Raw genomic sequence first — 19227 nt, forward strand, 5'->3', positions numbered from 1 at the left:
GTATTTCTGAGGCACACGTTTATTGAAGAAGAAGAAGATTGAACTTATTGTCATTATGTAGTACAGGTACTATGTAAGGAAACGGTTTCTCTGTATTTGACCCATCCTAGTGTTACGAGCAGTGGGCTGCCATTATGTACAGCACCCGGGGAGCAGTGTAGGGAAAGGTGCCTTGTTCAGGGACACCTCGGTAGCACTTGGTCTTTCCGGGACTTGAACTGGTGACCTTCCAGTTGCCAAGCCAAGTCCCTATGGATTTCGCCACCACCGCCCACCATTTATATGATCATTATAGGTATAAAAAAATAAGAGCATAAATGAAAAACAGGTATGAAATATTATGACAGTAAAACAAGAATGCAGTTTAGAAGGGGAGTGATTTGTAAAATATGCATAAAGCAATATAAAATTGGTTTACAGTTCTGTTTCATATGGGTGTTGACAGATGTATCCATAGATCTCTTAATTTTGCTCTCAAAATGCACCAGATTGATGCATGTAATTTAAATATTTAAATAAAAATCTTCCCGGGGGCATGCCCCCGGACCCCCCTAGAGGATGTTAGGTCCACCCCCCATTTGTAAACACGTGTGCGTGTGGGGAGTGTTGCAGTAGAAAATTCCACTGTAGCTCCCGGTACATTAATGGGAAACCCTAAATGTTTGAGCACCCTCTATGAAACGTCAACCTACCCCACAGCACCCCCAAAAGAAAATATCTGGCACCGCCACTGTGCTGCAGCACCTCTTTTCACCCTCTGTCTGAAACCAGAGCCCAGTCTGCTGTGATTGGTTAGCTGGCCAGCTCTGTTGTGATTGGTCAACCTCTTATAGATGTCATATAGATCATGTACAATGTGTTGGAGCTTTAGCTAATAGAAGCACAAGTTTTACAACGAGATGTCACCATGTAACGAAAGTAAACAAAGCAGTCCAATGGAAGTGTTTCAGACAGGGGGCGGGACTTCGGGATTTTAGCCTTTGCATTATATGCACAAAAACCTATATAACAAATTACAGTAAAGCGAATACCCCAACAGATTAATAAGGCCTCTTTGAGTGTCTAATTAGACCATTTGCAGCAATACATGTCAGCAATAGTCATGTGACACACACCCAGGTAGGTGAAGCTGAGCATTTGACATTGTTATAATTTATAACATCAAAATCCAACAAGCTTTAAAACACCAGGCTTTAGATTTTGCATGACAACACACATAAAAAACCCAACCCCCTTTGGAATGTACAAAACCATGCCCCCCCCACCCCCCATCCCCTCCACTGCCGCTTTATCGTGCCTCTGTTTGCATGGGGAGATGGAGACAGAGGGCCCGGCCTGTGTGAGTAAATGTGTACAAAAGTGGAAAGAATAGGATGTCCATGTTGTGCTTTCCTATTTTTTCTCTCCCCTTCCATGATTAATACAATAATGCCTCCACGCTTTCAATCCCAAATACCAAACTGTCAAAAGACATCAGATCACATCCTTTCTCTCTTTTCTCTCTCCATCCCTCTTTTTCTCTCTCACCCTCTCTTTTTCTCCCTCCAGCAGCTGTACAGCCTTGCATGACAAGTTGACAACAGAAAATATTTCATCCGTGAGTCACACAAAAGACAGAGGGATAAAAGTGATGGCGGGAGCAGGATGGAAATGGTGATGATAGGAGAGAGAGGCCACCAAAACAGCTCACCTGTCCCGTGGTTATTTAGAGCTGCACTTATCAATACTTTTATTTAAAAAATGGATCAAGTGACTGCGCGTAATGTGACGAAAGTGACAAGCCAGCAGAGAATTATCATCCTCTCTGAGGTTCCTAGCCTATTTGTTTTGGTTTTACGGTTCACAAACACACAACAGGCAGCCATATTTTAGCAAAAAGGTTAGTTAGTGAACAATGATGCTAATAGAGGAGTGAATAGTAGACATATAGGTATTACAACCTATGATTATCCTTGTTAAGAATAGTTAAGTAATCAAACAGTAAAGTAATCCCTATATTCAAAACTAAAGCTTGGTAAGGGCGCTCTTTTAGCTTTGAAACTAATTACAGAATTTAGCTTTAAAATAAGCAAAACATGCTAAAAGAAACCATAATAACAGCGTTAATTTGTTAGCAACCCCTAAGTGTCAAATGTTTCAATAAATGTACCTTTAAGTCTATTTTTGTTTGATTTCTGACAAGGTTCAAGGTTCAAGGTTCTTTATTTGTCATACGAACATAGCTACAGAGTAGTTATGTAGATGAAAATCTTAGGTCACAGGCTTCTCCAACAGTGCAACACAATAATACAGAAAAACAGAAAAATATAGTGCAAGTAAATATTAAAAAGTAAATACAAAAAGAAAAATAGCTTAAAAAAAGTGAAGTAGTGAAATAAGAGTCTATATGCAAGCTATTGAAATGATATATTAAATAAATAGATAAATTACTTAAATTACTAAGTAGCAGATGAATGTTATGGATGTTGTTACAACAGTTCAGGTGTTTAACAGTCTTATTGCCTGTGGGATGAAACTGTCTCTGAATCTGGTGTTTTTTGTCCGGATGCTACGGTAACGCCTGCCAGACGGCAGCAGACTGAACAGTTTGTGGCTGGGGTGATGGGAGTCTTTTATAATCCGGAGGGATTTCTTCCTGAGCCGCTGGGAGTATAGGTCCTCCATGGATGGCAGCTCCGTCCTGGTGATGTGCTGTGTAGTTTTCACCACCCTCTGTAAAGCCTTACGATTGAGGGCGGTGCAGCTGCCGTACCACGCCGTGATGCAGCCAGTCAGGATACTCTCTATGGTGCACCTGTAGAAGTTGCAGAGTATCCTGGAGTCCATGTTGAACCTCCTCAGCCTGCGGAGGAAGAAGAGCCGCTGTCAAGCTTTTTTGGTGATGGTAGTGGTGGTGTGAAGAGTCCATGTCAGGTCCTCAGTGATGTGGACACCGAGGAACCTAAAGCTGCTGACTCTCTCCACTGTAGTCCCATTGATGGCGATGGGGGCGTGTCCCTCTATCTGCTGCTTCCTGTAATCCACAATCAGCTCCTTTGTTTTGCTGACGTTGAGATGGAGGTTGTTATCCTGGCACCAAGATGTCAGGTGTTCGACCTCCTCTCTGTACGCCGTCTCGTCGCCGTCTGTGATCTGGCCGATGGCGGTTATGTCGTCAGCAAACTTCACGATGGTGTTGGAGCTGTGTATGGCCACGCAAGCGTGAGTGAGTGGTTTTCGTGAAGTTTGCTGACGATCATGTCAAAGTCATGTCAAATATGCTTGGCATTTTTTTTTACCACTAATTATAATCGAGAAGCAATCTTGGACCTCCATTTTGTGCCCTCACATGTAGCGTGATGTGTCCCATTTCTGTTCGGGATGAAGGGGTAGCGGCTATCTAAAGTCCAGATGGCCCGCCAAATGGAGAATTTCCACATGCATAGTCAAATCAAGTGAGAGGGATTTTCCCAGAATGCATTGCGACTGGGCCTGAAGAGCGGCAATGGGTAGAAATGTGGCCTTTAAGTATTTTTATTATGTCAAATATGTCAAAGCTTATTAAATCTGGATCTTCTACAATGTAAATTGATTACTGTTATTCATTTTCATGATGATTGAATTAGCTGTGTATTAACAACAGCAGATGAATGCACTGGACTACAGAATCTATATGACTCTCATGCCTGTATTTTTCTTTTGTCGACTACTGCAACTCACATCAACGTCCTGGCTTTAATTTCTGAATGACCATTACCCAATCAAAAGCACTTTGAGACAAGCGATAGTGTTACAGCAGAAGTAATGGGATAGGAGCCATGTCTGATAGCTGCACATGAGTCTTTTATATCTACTTACATTCTTATTACAAGGTAAAGCTCCAGAGGTGTCTGGATTCTCCAGTTGCAGAGTCTAATCACTTTGAGTGGATATAGGTTGCATGCTCACTTTAGCATGTGATAGCCAGGGTTTGTACTGATAACCAGGGGTTCAATGGGGCTGGTTCCAAGGGGTGGCCTACGCTCATCAGCCTTTTCAACAATGTATATGTTTGCATTTTAAATGTGTCCCTGCACTGAAAAAACTGAAATTTTGAATTTAATTAAATGTATTATATCAACAAATGTCACATAACTGTATTATATTAGTTGAAAGCAATAATATTAACTTGAACGTAATATATTTAAACGTAATATTATTTCTTTCAAATAACCAAATAAAATACAGTTATATTGTGAAATCTGTTGATATAGTACGTTTAATTAAAGTCAACTGATCAGTTGTTTCAGTGTGCATATTAAATCAAGCGCACCCTAAACATCCAGATACTACCCAGCGTTAGACTACCTTCTTTTTTAATTACATTACATTACATTGCATTTAGCTGACGCTTTTATCCAAAGCGACTTACAATAAGTGAGTGAGTAATTAAACCGCTCAGAGACTAAACTTTGCTCATTGCCGATTAATAATTAAAGTCTGTACTAAAGTTAAAGCTTTAAGGATAATTAATAAAGCAAATAAACAAACAATAACCAAGCAGAACCATATGGTCAATAAAAGATCCCCCATTGTCATACCACAAACCCCCACATACACCAGGTGCCCAAAACACCATTAACCACACCCATGTGACGATCACCGGAAACAATCAATTACCAATGTGTGTGGTGTTAACAAACCATGAGAATAATAAAACAATAAATGCAGGCTAGATTAGCATTTTGGCTCCGACACATAATATGAGGTTAGCTCCCCCCTGCTAGTTTGCGCTTCATACGACTGTTATCTGATTGGTTGCGTGTCAACAGGTCAGCGGCAATCAAGGTTAAAGTTGAAATAATTTTAATTCTGTCCAGAGGAAAAAAACAAGAAAGTCAGCCCAGAGTTGTTTTACCCCTGGTAATGTGGAGGCAGATTTGGAAAGGTTCTGAATTGACTATTGATGAGATGTCATCCCTTGTCTTTTTGACCAGCTGTAGTTGGTCGGCATGGTGAAGGTGGCGCTTCAATCCAACCACCCAAATCCTTCCCGAAATATGGAAAATATCTTGTTTAACATGCATATCATCAGTCATTTACACCAAATATTCTCAACAGCACAATATTACATATCATCTTAATCTAGCCTTATCATTTTGATCTCGAAGTGCACCAGATTGTTGCATTAAGCTTTCAAATGAAAGATTCAGGTGGAATTTTTGTGTAAATATTCCTGTGATTTACATTGCAATACATATTGTTCTAAATGTAATATCACAAAGTCTTTTCTTTTCTAATATGGTGAACCCATAATGTGTTAACAAAAGCTGTGCTCTATTGTATATATTTTATATATTATATCTATATATTTTATCACCAATTAATAATGATGAGAAATAATCTTGACCTCCCTCTGTTGAAACAAATCCCAGTTTATACCTATAGAATGTTATTAATTATTCCTTGAATATAAACCACGTAATAGTTATTATGGACATGCAGGGCAGGCAGCATCTAAAATAATCTGGTAGGAAGTATAAAGAACGACAAAGTCCGCAAAAGTAGGGTGTCACATGTGAAACCAAGTCAACGCAAATGCAAACGAATGAAATGTACAGAATCGTATTGCTGGACATTCTTCGGAAATTACTAAACGTTACCATAAGATATCGTACGAGGTGTAGTACAAGTAACGCTGCATTTGACCTCATTTGCATGTATGCAATCTGTACATGAAAATGTGGCACGTTTGTACGGTTTACAAAAAAAATCCTAATTTATTTATTGAGTTAATCAATTGGAAATTAATCAATTCATATACAAAATGGTACATATACATAATATTAAGGTATTTGAAACTGACTATATTTTATCTATGCTACATGCTTAATATAGTCATTATCATCAGCGCTTCAAGCTGCTATTGCTGAACATTAACATATCGTTATCTCAAGTTGAGGTGTCTAGGTTTGTTGTTTTTCAGATACTTTTGGAACTCTACAAGTCTAAAACTGTAAACTACCACCTATGCCCAGAACGATTGGTTGCCCCTGTTGATTGGAGAATAAGATGAACAGTATTTACTCGTAGAAAAAGGTAAATCTAATTTGTCAACAGGTTCAAAAATTAAACCCTGTTGTATGTAGCTGAATAGTTTGGTTTTGATATCCTTGATTGAACAAAATATGGATCCTGTTATATTAAGTTGTATTGCACCACATCTAACAATAGCTTTTATAATCAAATGTAATGTGTAATAAATGTTACAGCCTTATCGGTCCATAGATTGTTGTTTTTATCTATGATGGCATTGGGTTATCAGTAGAAGTACACAGTACACAAAGATGACCTTGTTTCCTGCTCTTCATGGGCAGCTCCAGTACGCAACAATCCTGTCTAGTGGCAGTGGCGGAAAAAATATGGACCAATTTCTAAATGTGTCTTTATTCCAAATTACACAAAGTAGCATTATAATAAATCATGGGAGGTCAGAGCCCATTAAGATCAATGACACTTCTCGGCTAGGAAAATAATATCGGTGCCTATGCTGCTGCTAAAGACATCCTGTTGTTATAAATAGAGTCTGACTATACTCACTGCCAACTGTGCCAGTTTAAGCTGTTTTGAAGTGGGAAATAATGACTGGCATGACAGAAAATTTAGTTTTTATGATAACAAGAGGAAAATCTAATAAATAAAGTATCCAGTCTAAAGATTTTGGATCAGGCAGAAACCGCTCTAAAAGGTTAAATAAGGAGGATCCTGAAAACATCCTTTTTCACTACCTTAATTGGTTCAAAAACATGAATCATCAAATGTCAGCTTCAATCTAGATCTGAGTCACTGGATGGGATGTTCTGTAGGTCTCATTGTGTCTGACTAGTTTAATGAACACCATGCAATTATTCGACATAGCAGCAGCCTGCATCCCTGTGATCAGGTGACATCAATAAAAAGGCGTTTCTGCAATGTTCTCCTAAATTGCAAAATCTTCCGTAAACAAATACAGCCTCAAAAGAAACCTTTGTTGAATAATAATATATTTCAAAAGTAAAATAAATGTAGTTCATGAAAAAAGAATTGTGTCACTTTTCCACCATACAGGGTATTGCATTACAGGGTACTCTGCTGTCATGGGCCGACAAGATGAATCAAGTATTTAAACGGAAAATGAACTGACAACATTTCAAGTCATATATCAAGCAAAGTGTTGTCTGGTTCCAGCTTCATGTTTGAAGCTTTTCTAGGTTTGATGTAGAGAAATTGAAATATTACTTTGACAGTTCACAGACCAGCTGTTAGATGCAGTAATCTGAATAATATACAACAGACACATATGTGGCTGCAACTAATGACTGTATTATTCATATTTCAATAAATAAAATAAAGTTTCATGTTCTAACAAAAATCTAAATTGAGGGGAAATTTCCATCATATTTTTTCTATAATTATTATGTAATTGTTTTATATACAAATTGAAATATTGAATTCACACTGATATTAAATACAATAATTCCATTGAATGTTTAGCTTTTTGACCTAATTGGTAAAATCATTATGAATGAATAGTTGCTGATGTACTTTATACATCACATTTCAAAACTAATATATTAATGAACTTAGAATGTTCTGAATTAAACAATAAAGACAATAGTTGTTAGTTACAGCTGCCAGGTCCAGGTTTGATCCCACTCTGAGACACTCTGATGTTGAAGCATCCCATAGCTGCAGACTGCATCCTCCTCATCACCTGCTCCTGCATGAGCTCTGATCATTTCCCCTAATTTACCAACACATGTTATCGGATACAAACTGCAGTCCAATAGACTCCTCCTCTAACAGCCCAAATGAAATATCATAAACATTATAACGTCGTAAAAGTAGGCCTATATCTTGAATGGTTTTGTATTACAAGTGTTATGTTTTATGTATTTGAAGTTATATGTCTCCATCTCTCATTCTGTCCAGCAACATGGAAGTATAGGATGGATGAATGGGACTACATTGATGACCATGACCTTAATGCCATGATATAAAGCAATATATGTCCAGATTTGTTTACAGCTGGGGAGGTGAACCTGTCTCTTACAGGAATATAATACATCTAAAATAATTTCCCAAGGTTTAAGCCACATATTAATCAGTATTGTGTGTCGTCATGAAGCAAGATAACCGTGCACGGACAGAGCCCAAATAATCCCACAAGGTTACTATCCCGTGATCACGGAGAAGACATTTAAAGAATATTACATAATAGCATAGGAGGTACAAATCAAACAATACAATAGAAACGTCACGATGTACCCAGAGGGCCTACTAAACACCAGCGAACACCGCTCAATAGGGATGCTGAAGGCTTGTAATTTTCCTATAGGACAGCGCGGAGCCATCCGTTATCTAACCGGTTTGCAGCCGGTATCCAGCCGCGTTCTCTGCGGGTCTTACCGCGGATGATGGCCGGTGGTGGTGTCCTTGGTGTCGGCGGGTCGGAGGATGGCAGGCGGTTATCACGGCTGATGCACGGAGCTGCACAGTTCCGGTGATGAATGAAAGACAGACAGACCGGCTCTGGGTGATAGACTAGAGACACAAGTCCCTCCCCTCCCAGTGCCCTACGTCAAACCACCGTACTGGACTCACTGGAGCTCAGCATCACCGCAGCCCTCCCCCCCCCTCTCCCTCTCTCTCCCTCTGTGTGTGTGTGTGTGTGTGTGTGTGTGTGTGTGTGTGTGTGTGTGTGTGTGTGTGTGTGTGTGTGTGTGTGTGTGTGTGTGTGTGTGTGTGTGTGTGTGTGTGTGTGTGTGTGTGTGTGTGTGTGTGTGTGTGTGTGTGTGTGTGTGTGTGTGTGTGTGTGTGTGTGTGTGTGTGTGTGTGTGTGTGTGTGTGTGTGTGTGTGTGTGTGTGTGTGTGTGTGTGTCAGTATAGGGACGTGCAGGGACTTCCAAGGAGCGTGGGCAGTTGCGTAGCGTCACATTTCTCCTTTTTTTAGGGAATTGAGTGGCAGAAGGAAGTTTTTATAAGAGGTTTATTATTATTTTTCATCAAAGATTGGGGGGGGGAAATTGGAACTATTGTATCTCTTTTTTCGTTAATTGAGACTGTAGACTACTGTACGTTTTTAAGAGGAAACAAAAGTGCCTGAAATCAACTTAAAGACAGCCTTGTAAAGATAGATCGAGATACAGTAGATAGATAGATAGATAGATAGATAGATAGATAGATAGATAGATACTACGGAAACAAAAATGTAACAGTTACAGAGGATAGCAAGTTCGAGTCCCACTGCAGTCAGCATGTCGTTGTGTCCCTGCAAGACACTTCACCCCAAATTGCTCCTGTGGGGATTGCCCACAGTATTGGGTATGTAAGTCGCTTTGGATAAAAGCGTCTAACATGTAATGCAATGTAATGTAATGTAATATGGAAGTCAGGATGTTATAACCTCCAGCAATAACTTTATGTATTCAGTTATTTTGTTTGTGTGTCAAGGGGATTATGGAAAATTACTACCACAAATTCCAAGTTGAAAGGATGAAGCACTGGACAAGGAAGAAACCCATGTTATTTTAAGCAGAACCGAATCACAGGGTCGTGAACACATTCTTTTTCACTTTCATAACATTGTGATATAGGGCATGGCCTTGGCAGAGGTCTGTGATTCAGAGCACCCTTCTTATATTACTTGTTAACTCTGTTTGACAGTGAGCAATTTGTCCACACTTCTTCATGGAGTTCCTCAAACCCACTGTTTATTTTAAATGTATATACATGTCCTGTTTGTTGATAATGATACCAATATTCTAGCTTCATGTAAAGTTACAAATACAACAAATCCTATATATTTTTGATTGAACATTTTACAAATATGAATGGATAACTGTACACGTTTTTTTTCTCAGTTAAATCGAGAAAAAAAAAAAAAAAAACGTAATAACAAAACCACAGATATTATGCAAGTATTTGCTCTACTGTTAGAACAGTTATGTAGAGTGAATTCTGCAGTACAGCACTGCAGGTAACAATATGAAATAATCTAAAGCAAATTATCAGTAGGTTTTACCATCTAAAATAACCTGCAAAGTACCTTGAACATAATACTAGGAGCAACAGGCTACAGACATGCTGTAGGTTGTGGAGGGGCCTTTGTGTGTTTATGGAGGGGCCCATTGTTACATAATCAGTCCACGTACAATGGAGTTTCTCTTCTATCAGTAGGAAATAAAAAGCAAGGGATACGGTCTGCTAAGAACTCAGTTCAAAGCGCAGTGGAAACACATGTATTTAAAATGAATCAGCCTGTATCAAAAAAGCTTTGAAAAACTAGCAATTGAGACCACAAACTTGGAAAGGAAATTTTTTAATTGGGGTAATAAATCGAGAAGGTCATTTTTGTATAGACTTCTATAGAATGGGACTTTGTTTGCAAGTTGCCCGTTGCCGGCATTTAGAGAGAATGCAAATGTAAGGCACCTCCACATTGGCTTCAATTTCCAGACCTGGGGGTTGCCACTTCAATTATCCACACATGACCAGGGCCCTTATAACAGCTCAGTGCGTCCAGCAGTGGAACCTTGTATAAGCTAATGTATTGACGAGGAGATATGCCCCCATCTGTGTAATCAATGCCTCTGACCACGACCACCCTGCTGATGCCCACATCGCATTGATTAAAAAAGTCATTTAGTTTATTAATGTCCTCCCAATCCCCATCATAGGATGGCTCTGACCTCCTGGGTAATTACCAGAAATGTGCCTCATACTGTTTCCAAACTCAATGACATCATGGCCTCATTTTATTTATTTACTCGTGTGCCCTTTCTTTGTTATGCTCTTTCTCATGTACATTTCAGTATTAAACAGTTGGAAAGGGCCTAGACCTAGACTTCGGGACAACCCGTGTTCTAACTTGTTCACAGTGCATCAACAGAAGTCATTACATCTTTATGTATACAAGTCCTAAAAACACTAGTTAGTAATGTTTTAAGATCTCTAAAAGGAATGAAAGTGCTGCATTTCTATCTATAAGAAACAATAGTGCCTCTTAACACCATTCTCTATGGTCTCTTTTGTCACAATCTCCCCAAAAATCTGAGGCTGCTATGAACACTCATAATGCAATGAATGAATGATAAATGAATGAAGCCTTTATTATGGTGTCATGCATAATATATTCTCAGCCCACACTGGCTATTAAGACACCAAAGACTCATCCATCTGCACTATTTAAACAATATGACACAAATGTGCTATGAAATACTGAAGACATCTGAGCTTGTTTAATTTTTTTAATTACACGTAGCATATTGTAGCACAATGTGAACATGTTTACTTTAACTTCTTATGTTTATATCAATCTCTGTATCTTATTTTGTCATATATTTGTACACATTCTTACTTTAACATCATATGTTTACATTAATCATTTTATACTTTGTGTGTATTTATCTTTTATTTATTGAATTCTTAAATGGAGGAACTGACCTTAAACCCAATTAACAATGGGATGAATAAAGTATTTTGATTTGGTTTAAATGTATTAAATATGTGTAGCTGCATAGTTCACTTGGGAACGTTGGGGTCACTTGCTAAAGACTGTACAACCATTCATTCTACACAATGTGTGCTTTGTTGTCCTCTATTGTTTCAAATGGGAACTGCAGTTGGTAAAAGTGAAAGGCATAATACCTCTGCTCCTGCTGATGTCACTGTATGTTATGGTTTAGCAGAGATGGCAAAAGTACACACATCCTTTACTCAAGTAGAAGTACAGATACTCATCTTTAAAAATACTCTGGTAAAAGTATAAGTAGCCTACTGACTAAACTTCTTTACTCAAGTAAAAGTAAAGAAGTATTGGCTTCGAAATGTACTTCAGTAAAAAGTACCCATAACTACCAGCTGTTTTAAAGAGTACCTGACCTCCCTTTATATTAATAGAACAATAATGTAATTGTTAGCTAATGAATGTTTCGATGCTGAACAACGGCAACATGACAACGTTTTCATTGGTCCCTCTTCTTTAGAGAAGACCAGGAAATTATAGATACACGGATCGTGTTAAAATCAATAGACTCTAAATAATAATGATCACGCACCAAACACAGATTAAAACTAAAGTAAAAAGTCTCTGCTCAGATCTCGTGATGTTACGTACTGTGCCGAGGCTTCGGAGCATGGTTAGAGAAATCCAGGAAGTTTTTGGTGAAGCGTGTATCGAGGTTTGTATCGTTTAACTTTTAGGCCAGTGACGTCATCGATGACAAACAAAGCCTCGCTGCCCGTCGATACCGCGTGACTGCTTCAGATAGAGCTTCAGATCAGTTGAACCACTGACACTTCACAGTTTTACAACACTCATATTACCACGATGGGATCAAGAGAGCTCAAACCATCACTTATATAGAGGACGGAACATGACATATGAATAAATAAATAAATGCATAAATAAATGTATGAATAAAAACATGAATAAATAAATAAATAAGGCAATAAATAAATACAGGAATAAATAAATCGACAAATAAATAAATGTAGAGATAAATACATTTGGAAATAAATACATGAATAAATGAATAAAATAATATTAAATAAATAAATACATAAACGTTGAGAATAAAACAGAACACATGTTATTATAAATCTTTAATATATTTCTACATTCTTCAAAATACCAAACAGATCATGTATTTTAGCCATGCCTCATTTCGCTCTATTTGCTCTATTCCAGCCCTGTTTTTGCATGGGCTGATTCTGTGACGTAGCTTTAATGCAAATGAGCTGCAGCTGACCACGCACCCCTGCAGGAGAGGGGAGCATGCTCAAATATCAGCTGCTGCGCTCTCAGAAGAGGGGGAGGAAAAGAGAGGCTCCGTCCTCCATGTATTATTCTTATATGATTATATAGAGTCGTTACTCATTTGTTTTAAAGCTCAATAAATAACAAAGAAGACCTTTGACCGGCACTTTTCTAATTTTGTCCGGAAGATTTAAACTTTAACGGACATGTTGACCGGCGATAACAAATCTAACTGAAACTCTGCCACATGGCCGCCTTGGAAGAGGTTTGTCATCTGCTGGTGGACTACCGGAGGGAATTACAGCGCTTGCCTCGGGGAGGGATTGCATTGAATTACAGCAGCAGGAGCAAATGCTTGCCTCGGGGGGGGGGGGGGAGAAAAAGAGCCAGAGCGTCCACAGCGGAGAATAAACAGAAGGGCAACCATGGCAACCATGGCAACCATGCGCGGGAAGTCTTCTTCACTGCTTTTGTGGCAGACTACAGCGCAATTTACAGGCCTGGCATATGTACTACAGTGTCTCCAGCACTTAAGAGCGGCAATGGCCGTGGCCGTGGCCCAACCCCCCATTCCCCTGATAGGTGGAAAGTTGCCCATATAGGCGGAGCACCCCTTTTCTGACAAAAGATCAAATCTGTATCAGCTCCGTTGCAGCCCAGTTTTTAGAGATTTGGGTATGGAGGAAAAGAGAGAAGGTTGTGTTTTCTGACTCGGGGACACATATTCATGTATAAAAGACATACAAAAGTGCATTTTGCATGATAGGTCCCCTTTAAGTTCACTTACATTTATTTAGTGGGGGCGTCTCCGTATTATGTTTTTGAATTGTTATTGTTTTTATATATATTTAATGTTTTTTATTTATTTATTGCATTTTTTATCATAATTTTTGTATTATAATTATTTTGTGTGTATTTATATTATTTTATTTTATTTTGTGTTATTATTATTATTATATTATATTTAGTATTTATTTAAAAAAATCTTTCCGCTATTGCGCTCCCCCCCCTCCCCCCCACACACTAGGGGAGGGAGCGCAACAGCGGTAATTCAAGTCTCAAAAATGCTACAACTGCTGTCACAAACTGGATAAATGTGAAGTATTTTGTTAAAGGAGGATGACAGCGTAATTAAGGAGCACTATTGGAGTGTCTTTGATGGTTATTGGACTCAGGATTAATTTATTTGGATTCCCGCTGTATGAAGAAATTAAAGGACGGCGCAAGTGGAAACAATTCACAAAGGGATTAAACTGTTTAAAACACATGCTCAAAGTAAACCGGTTTATGTGGAGCTCAGCATGTTTATGTGGATTAAAAAGTCGTAAATAATCTACAAAATGGAGGAGACCGATCTGATCGGAGCAACTGTGACAAATAATCCAACTGAAACCGGCATGGATATGTTTTAAAAATGCGCTTATCCAGAAAAGCCTGATTTGGACACTTTACGGGCAGAAGAAACATTTCTATTAAAGAAAGAATTATACATTTCTGTCTTTTTATGCCTTTAATAGCTACTAACTTGAATTTGTATTCAATTATTTTTTATATTTTATTGTAATGTAGAGACAAGGCTTTTAGCGACAATCATGTATTGCATTACAATTATATGTAAAAAAAAAAGAAAGTCTAAATATGATATTTGGCCTAAAATTATCTGAGGCCTGGCGCCCCCCCTGTGATCTTTGGCGCCCCCCAGGTTGGGAACCACTGTCTTAGAGGGTGTTGCAGTTCCCTCTAAAATGGAGTTATTAATAATATCTCATGGTTTTCCATTCATCATGTTTTGAAACTCCTTATTGGGAGTAAGAGGTACATAAGGATGTACCTCACTGAAGATATCAGTTCCATGATATGAGAAACAGTAAGATCAGTACGTAGAGCTGTCTTACTCGCGGTGCACAATCACAAATCTTTCTGTCTATCTCAAATTGGAGTGTTCACATTATACGATCAGATAATCTCTATAGGACATGATTCACAGTGGTTATGAGATAGCTAAAGAAAAACACAGTATAACTCATATCACTTTTGAGATATATCTGCCTGTTTTACACACTTTGTGTTCAAATGAAGCCTCATGAGATGAACCCTTTTGCGAACCAATTGGCTGGAAAGCTTCAAAGCTTCATAAGGCTTCATCTCGCCATCACTACTCAGATCCCCCGGAAATATCGAGGCTGGGGGTGCATACAATCCAGTGGCGAACCGTCAGGGTCAAGGTATTCAGAGAATACCCTGGAACACTCAGATAAAACAAACAAAAAATCGATTTAATTATATAAATAAAATGTATATAAAATGTATAAATGAGAATCGTATCTGTGTTGTTGATCTGTAATATTACAGTGTTACGTTGATTTGTGTTAGAAATGAAAGCAACCAATCAGATCTTGTTGTGGGTCTCTGGGTAGAATATCCTTCAACCAAGGTATTCTACATCCTTGATCGAATGCCCTGGCCGTTGCATTGAATGAGAGCGTACGTTTGGACTGACCGTTTGATCAACCAATCATATATTGATTTGTAGCCAATGGGCGTATTCTTTCAGAGTTTCCCTCAGTTCCAGGGTACTCTAGAAGTCCCGCTAGTTAACTGGCTGGAGACAGAGGATCTAGATGAATGCGACGAAGCAATTCATGCCGTTTTATTGTTTTTAACGTTGAAATGACAAGTGCAACAGGTGAAGATGAAGTTGTTGCGGAATTGTTGTGAGTACCCTTTTCAAGACGACAATTAAGTGAAAAGACGGACATTATAATGCTGCGGAGGGAGGGGGTGGCGGCGGCGGGGGGTGTGTGTCTACAGAAGGTCCAGTTGTGATAGACACGGTTCGCCACTGATACAATCATAGTTCAAGTCAGAAGTCAAACTTTAGCTTGAATTACAATTTCCATGTAAGGAAATGTTCATTTTAAATACAGTCTTTCAAAAGAAAAGAAGATAAACATATTTTGGGGGAAACCCTGAAACCTAAAGTTCTATTTTACACAGGCTCCACCCTCTACTGGACTCTATGGGTACTACTCTCATCAATGATACGTGAGTGTTCACACACGAGCCTACCTGAATGCGTGCGCAAGCCCACAGTATATAAGGCGGCTACGCCTCCTGACTGTCTCTTCAGCGAGCAGGACAACACCGGACAGTGAAAAGTTAAACGTTTGACAGAAGAAGAAAGAAGTTATCATACCTTCATGGAGTCGCCACTTCCAGAGATCCGGGCCTGTCCTTCGTGCCCTGGCTTAATAGCGGGCGCCGATCCCCACCACCTCTGCTTAGAGTGTTTGGGGGACCAGGATATGGCCGAAGCGATGGCATTCACGTTCGCCATTCCAGCGGGGCGGATTGCTCCGTTTGCCGGGGAGGAGGATGACGAGGACTCTCATTTTCGGGCACTTCCCCCTGGTGATGACCATGGCGGTGGAGCGTGTAGTTCTACCGCCTCAGCGTGCAGGGCCGCACGGACACAGCGTGTCCCGGCGTGGCCCCCCTTGATGAGAGCCTGGCAGCCCTTGCAGCATCGGCCAAATTTATATCCTGGTGTTACGATTATTGTGTTATGTCGCGTTTTGTATGTCTTGTTTTGGGTGTTTTGCTGTTCTCCCTGTCATGTTTTCCCCTTGGTATATTGTCTGGTCCTTTTCCCTGTGTTTTTCCTCCTGTCGTTAGTTTCCCTGGTGTGTCTAGTTGTCTGATTGTGTTCACCTGGTGCCCCTGTGTTTTCTCCTCCCTCCTCACCTGTCTCTTGTTTGTTTGATTAGTCCTGGGTGTATTTAGGTTCTGTGTTTCCTTCTTTGTGAGTTCCTTGTCGTATTTGGACGTTGTTCACTGGGTGAGAGTACTGTTTTGTCGAAGTTTGTTCCAGTAGCCTTGAAATAAAGGTATTTTTTCTGTTCATCTGCATTTGGGTCCTGCTTGCCTCACTCAACCCTGACAGAAGGAACTCACCAAATACGGGCCCAGCAGATCCTTTTGAGCAGGAATTGTTGGATTTTACTTGCTACCTGCTCTGATCAATGGATGGCAGCGTCCGTGGTTCAGCAGCGAGAGGCTGCTCTGGCAGCGGCGCGCCAGATAACTATGGAGAAACCAGGCTTGGTGAGATTCGTGCCGGGCGGGATTTTGGATTTCCTCATGGTGTGTTATCCCCTGCCTGACAGCCCCAGGCCTCCCAACTCCCGTTATGCCACAACACGCATCGGTGTGGTCCGTTTGGAGTCAACCCTGGCTTCTGCCCCATTGCCTGCTAGTCCAGGAGCCATTCACTGGTACTCGTCTGGCTTTTGGAGGTCCACGGAGCCTCCAAACGGCTCCTAAAAGAAGTCGCAAGGCCAGGTTAGCAGCACGAGTCCAAGGGGCAATGGTTACAGACCCAGTTCTGGCCCCAGCAGCCATGGTCCTTGCTCCAGAACCGGTCCCGGCAGCCATGGATTCGGCTCCAGAGCCGGCCCATACAGCCATGCTTCCGGCTCCAGAACCGGACCTTACAGCCATGGCTCCGGCTCCAGAGCCGGCCCATTCAGCCATGTTTCCGGCTCCAGAACCGGACCTTACAGCCATGTTTCCGGATTCAGAACCGGACCTTACAGCCATGTTTCCGACTTCAGAACCGGACCTTACAGCCATGTTTCCAGCTCCAGAACCGGACCTTACAGCCATGATTCTGGCTTCAATTCCGGCTCCAGAGCCGGCCCATTCAGCCATGTTTCAGGCTCCAGAACCGGACCTTACAGCCATGTTTCCGGCTCCAGAACCGGACCTTACAGCCATGTTTCCGGCTACAGAACCGGACCTTACAGCCATGATTCTGGCTTCAATTCCGGCCCCCGCAGCCATGGTTCCAGACCCAGCTCTTGCCCCAGCTGCCATAGTCCCATCTCTTGTCCCTTCTCTAGTCTCTTCTCGAGTTCCCCCTCTAGTCCCTTCTCTAGTCCCTTCTCTAGTCCCTTCCCTAGTCCCTCCTCAGGTCACTTCTATAGTCCCTTCTCCAGTCACACCTCTAGTCACTTCTCTAGTCCCTCCTCTAGTCCCTCCTCTAGTCCCTTCTCAAATCCCAACTCTAGTCCCATCTCCCTCTCAAGTCCCCTCTCCAGTTCCCTCTCGAGTCCCCTCTCCAGTTTCCTCTCAAGTCCCCTCTCAAGCCCCCTCTCGAGTCCCCTCTCGAGTCCCCTGTTGAGTACCCTCTCCAGTCCCAACTCAAGTTCCTACTCAGGTCCCAATTCAAGTTCCTACTGAAGTGCCGTTGGAGGTTCCGCTGGGGGTCCTGCCAACTCCATGTCTTGTCCCGTTGGGGGTCCCGCCGACTACTCTCCTGCCGGGGGTCCTGCCAACCCTATGTCCTGTCCCGTTGGGGGTCCCGCCGACTACTCTCCTGCCGGGGGTCCTGCCAACCCTATGTCCAGTCCCGTTGGAGGTCCCGCCGACTGCTCTCCTGCCGGGGGTCCTGCCAATCCGGTGTCCTGTCCCGTTGGGGGTCCCGCCGACTGCCCTCCTGCCGGGGGTCCTGCCAACTCCTGGTCCTCTTCCGTGGGGGATCCTGCCGCGGCCCTCGCCCTCATGCTCGGCCCCCTGACTTTTCCGGCCGCGGTCCTCGCCCTCATGCTCGGCCCCCTGAGTTCGCCAGCGGTGGCCTTCGCCCCTCCATAACCCCCACCTTGGACTCTGTCTTGCCCCCGGGCCGCCCGCCCGAGTCCCCCTTCTCGGCTTCTGCCTTGCCCCCGGGCCGTCCGCCCGAGATCCCTTCCGGGTCCTCCGCGGTGCTCCTGGGTTGTCAGCCCAAACCCGTCCTCCTGACCCCCTCCACCCACCCTGGTGTGTCTAGTTGTCTGATTGTGTTCACCTGGTGCCCCTGTGTTTTCTCCTCCCTCCTCACCTGTCTCTTGTTTGTTTGATTAGTCCAGGGTGTATTTAGGTTCTGTGTTTTCTGTTAGTCTTTGTGAGTTCCTTGTCGTATTTGGACGTTGTTCACGGGCTGAGAGTACTGTTTTGTCGAAGTTTGTTCCAGTAGCCTTGAAATAAAGGTATTTTTTCTGTTCATCGGCATTTGGGTCCTGCTTGCCTCACTCAACCCTGACACCTGGTCCACGGTGTGGGTGCCGCTGCTTGCCGTGTGATGTCCCTGGCCACAGTGGGATCACGCCGCGTGGCACTTTCCAACAAAAAGACTGTGATGATCTCCTGGGAGCCCCCTTGTCTACGGAAGGGCTCTTTGGATCGATTTCCTCGGTCACATGGATGAGGAGAAGTCGCAGCTTGGCCGTATGCTGCTTCTTGCTCATCCTCAGAGGAGAGAACATTGTCCCACACTTGCCGCCCGCTGTAACTCCAGTAAAGGAGACAGCTTTCTCGTTGAAATCGGCAAGATCCGTTTCATACGATGTTAACTGGGTACCCATTATGAGACATGATTCCCCACTCGCCACCCCAGTTGTAACTCCAGTAAAGGAGGCAGCCAGTGGGCGTGC

The 19227-nt window shown here is 41.9% G+C and overlaps 1 protein-coding gene and 1 non-coding gene across 4 annotated transcripts in view; both read right to left on the bottom strand.

Moving 5' to 3' along the window:
• nat16 (N-acetyltransferase 16) overlaps positions 1-8641 on the bottom strand; it is a 44866-nt gene extending 36225 nt beyond the window's left edge. For 2 of the 3 annotated variants that reach the window (XM_034106431.2, XM_034106432.2), the window contains exon 1: positions 8407-8641. The gene's annotated coding sequence lies outside the window, so the exon portion shown is untranslated. The remainder of the gene's footprint in view (positions 1-8406) is intronic. The other variant, XM_034106433.2, reaches the window with a different exon arrangement.
• A 5825-nt stretch (positions 8642-14466) lies between these two features.
• On the bottom strand, positions 14467-14599 carry LOC117464119 (U8 small nucleolar RNA). Its single transcript, XR_004554014.1, has one exon. It is a non-coding gene; the product is annotated as a U8 small nucleolar RNA (small nucleolar RNA).
• Between the last annotated feature and the right edge of the window lie 4628 nt (positions 14600-19227).

The sequence above is a fragment of the Pseudochaenichthys georgianus genome, chromosome 18 (genome assembly GCF_902827115.2).
Source record: "Pseudochaenichthys georgianus chromosome 18, fPseGeo1.2, whole genome shotgun sequence".
Classification (NCBI taxonomy): Eukaryota; Metazoa; Chordata; class Actinopteri; order Perciformes; family Channichthyidae; genus Pseudochaenichthys; species Pseudochaenichthys georgianus.